This window comes from Molossus molossus, unplaced genomic scaffold (genome assembly GCF_014108415.1).
Source record: "Molossus molossus isolate mMolMol1 unplaced genomic scaffold, mMolMol1.p scaffold_m16_p_1, whole genome shotgun sequence".
Classification (NCBI taxonomy): Eukaryota; Metazoa; Chordata; class Mammalia; order Chiroptera; family Molossidae; genus Molossus; species Molossus molossus.
Window position 1 is genome coordinate 121,940,300 of NW_023425344.1, and position 3,820 is coordinate 121,944,119.

Sequence of the window (3,820 nt, forward strand, 5' to 3'; positions counted from 1 at the left end):
ACTCAAAATAAAAGACTTATTTTATTTTATTTTTATCCTCACCCGAGGACATTTTTCCATTTTTTGTTCAGATAGAGTGGGAGGGAGAGAGAGAAAGAGAGAGAGAGAGAAACATCGACGTGAAAGGGACACATCGAGTGGCTGCCACCCGCACAACCAACCAGGGCCGGGGACTAACTGCAACCAAGGTACATGCCCTTAGCAGGAACCAAACCTGGGTCTCTCTGGACCACAGGCCGATGCTCTAACCGCTGAGCCAAATCGGCCAGGGCAAAATAAAAGACTTATATGTGACTCATGAATCCATAAAAATCCTAGAAGAAAATGTCAGCAACAAAATTTCAAACATCATACGCAGCAGAATTTTCACTGACACATCACCTAAGGCAACAGAAACAAAGGAGAAAATGAACACATGGGACTACATTACACCCAAAAGCTTCTGCACAGCTAAAGAAACAGCCACCAAAATGGAAAGGCAACCCACTCTATGGAAGAGCATAATTACCAATGATACATCACATAAGGGGTTAATTTCTAATATATATAGAGTCCTCATACAGCTGAACAAAATGAAGACAAAGAACCCAATTAATAAACGGGCAGAGGAACTAAATAGACACCTCTCCAAACAGGACATACAAAGGGCTAAGAAACATATGAAGAAATGCTCATCATCACTAATCATCAGAGAGATGCAAATTAAAACAACAATGAGGTATCACCTCACACCTGTCAGAATGGCCGCCATCAACAAATCATCAAACAAGTGTTGGCAAGGGTGTGGAGAAAAGGGGACTCTAGTACACTGCTGGTGGGAATGCAGACTGGTGCAGCCACTATGGAAAACAATATGGTGTTACCTCAAAAAATTAGAAATTGAACTTCCATTTGACCCAGTGATCCCACTTCTAGGAATATACCCTACGAAGCCTGAAACACCAATCAGAAAGAATATATGTACCCCCATGTTTGTAGCAGCACTATTTACAATAGCTGAGATCTGAAAACAACCCAAATGTTCATCAGTAGATGAAAGGATAAAACAGCAGTGGTACATATACACAATGGAGTACTATGCAGTTGTAAGAAAGAAAGATCTCTTATCCTTCAAGACAACATGGAGGGACCTGGAAAGTACTATTCTTAGCGAAACAAGCCAAACAGAGAAAGACAAGTTTCATATGATCTCACTTATTTATGGAATATAATGAACATAACAGTCTGAAGAATGGGGTAGTCCCAGAGATGTGGAAGTGGGGTACAGACTGACAATCCTCAGAAGAGGGGGTGGTGGGGGAGAGATAAACCACAGAACTTATATGCATGTATGCATGAACAATGGACATGGACAACAAAGCTATGGACAGGGTGGGGAGGGAGGGGGAGAGGGGGATTCAGTGGGCGAAAAAGTAGACATATCTGTAACAAAAATAAAATTAATTAAAAAAATGTATTTAGGAAAACCTGAAGCAGGATCCAAGACAGTCCAATCCTATGGTTAAGCAACTGGCAACAGCTTGGGTGGGCCTGAAAGCTGGGTGGGATGGGGCCTCAGAGAATCATCAGGGTGTTTGCCTGCTGCCCTAGGAAAGGGCTCACCAAAGGAACAAAGGCCTCTGACAGCACGTTTGTCCTGGAGAAAGCCCCCTCTCCAGCCCTCTCTCCAAAGCCAAATAGCTCAGTTCTTCCCTGTATGTCTCTGGCACCCCTGGAGCTGCCTCCCCTCCAAGTTTAGAGGGAGTGAGTCCGATAAGTTTGTGTGTGGGCCCTTTAAGGAGCTGCCCAGGGTTCTTGTTGCATCAGCCTCCCTGAGCCTCAGTTCCCGCTGGTTTTCCAGCCAGAAGTTATGGAGACTTCTCTTCCTGGCACTGGAACCCTGAATGGGGCACCTGGTTTTGGATCGGGACCTCTCAGTCCTCAGAGAGGACCTTCCCAGCCAAGGTACCCTCCTGATTTTTATCCGCCACACATCGGTGTGGGACCAGCTTATCTGCCTCTGCCCCTCGTACCAGTCTTGATGTCGCTGCTTCTTTAATTTTATAGTTGTAGGCTCTCCATTCAGCTTGATTTCAGGTGGTTTTGAATGATGATTGTTCTGTAGTTTAGTTGTAACTTTGATGTGGTTGTGGGAGGACACAATACCGCGTTTACCTATGCTGCCATCTTGACCGAAAGTCCTTCAGACTTCTTTTGCTGTATTTCATATTTGCCTATATTCTGAATCAAGCTACTTGACCAAAATTCTGATTTAGGAAGGCATTTAGCTTTATAGCAATAATTTTTCCATCTACAATTTCCACCTTCAAAGGAATTGACATTACAGTGCTCATGTAGTCTGATAGTTCTTTTTTGTATAGTGTGCAAAGAATTATGTCAACCCTATAGAAAGCCAAACAGGTACCAAAAATGGTACAGTTATGCACAGTTCAGTAAAGTTGTTTTCCCCATTTAAAAATTAACCAATGAAATAGAACATGAACTATAGTTGATTTAGTTTCAGGAAACACACATTTGAGAATTCCATTATTGTTCTTGTTTCATCTTCAATCATGGCCAGGGAGTCCATAGGCCACCATGCTGTTCACTTTGTGGGTTGTAGTAGTGAAGAAACACAGATGGACTTGCTAAGAACTGTTAATGAACAGTGGTCTTGATTCTTCCAACTTTTCAGGTACAACCATATGTTTGTATAAATCAGTAGATCAAATGAACAAGAAATTTCCAAATGTGGCAGAAATGTTACTGTAGCTGTGATCTGTCTGATCACTGAACAGTTTTCATCTTGGATAAATTTCAGAGACTTTTCTCTGAGTGTACTGTCATTTCTGGCAGTCTCGTCATACTCAATATCCAATTGCCATCTTCCAAGGACCTCATCACTTTAAATATTTCAGATAACTATCACCACTTTCTGAACCAAATACTTGTCTAACCAATCTTTTAATTGTCCCACCACATTATTTAGGTATTTCATGAGTTCAGAGTCAGTAGTTACAAGCAAAGTGAGTCCATATTTCTGCACTCCAGTAAAGGTTTCAGAAGGATACATGTCATGCTGATATAAAATGCTGTCAATGCCAAATGATGCCATAATTTTAGTGCCCTAATGCAGGGTGATGCATTGCTCCTGGGAGAGCTGCCATACCATGTCTAGGCCCACAGACATGGTGTGTGCTCACTGCAGACAGTGATCATAAGGCTCTGCAGCAGCTTTCTGCCACTGATTTAAAAAGTAACAACAGCCCAGCTGGTGTGGCTCAGTGGATTGAGCATCATCCCATGGACTGAGAGGTCCTGGTTTGATTCCCAGTCAGGGCACATGCCCAGGTTGTGGGCTCAATCCCCAGTGGGAGGGGGGCATGTGGGAGACAGTGATCGGTGTTTCTCTCTCACACTGATGTTTCTATCTCTCTCTCCCCAAAATCAACAAAAACATTTAAAAAATTGAAAACAACAACAAAACCCCCAAACAAAAGCAATAACCAAATTTTTCTTATTTCTTGAGGCAGGCCTGTATTGCTATGAATTTTCCTCTTAGGACTGCTTTTGCTGTGTCCCATAGATTTTGGGTCATTGTGTTTTTATTTTCTTTTTATTTTATCCTTGGTCTCATTGTTAATCCATTCATTATTTAAAAACATTATTTAGCCTTGCCCTGGCCAGTTTGGCTCAGCGGTTGGAGCGTTGGCCTGTGGACCAGAGAGTCCCAGGTTCGGTTCCCGCTAGGGGCACGTACCAAAAACAAATAAACAAACAAACAAACAAACAAAACCACATTATTTAGCCTCCATGTGTTTGTGTGTTCTTAAGTTTTTTT

At 42.3% G+C, this 3,820-nt stretch overlaps 1 pseudogene; it reads right to left on the reverse strand.

The window, feature by feature from the left end:
• Positions 1-2,546: 2,546 nt before the first annotated feature.
• On the reverse strand, positions 2,547-3,151 carry LOC118619117 (annotated as a pseudogene).
• Positions 3,152-3,820: the final 669 nt, after the last annotated feature.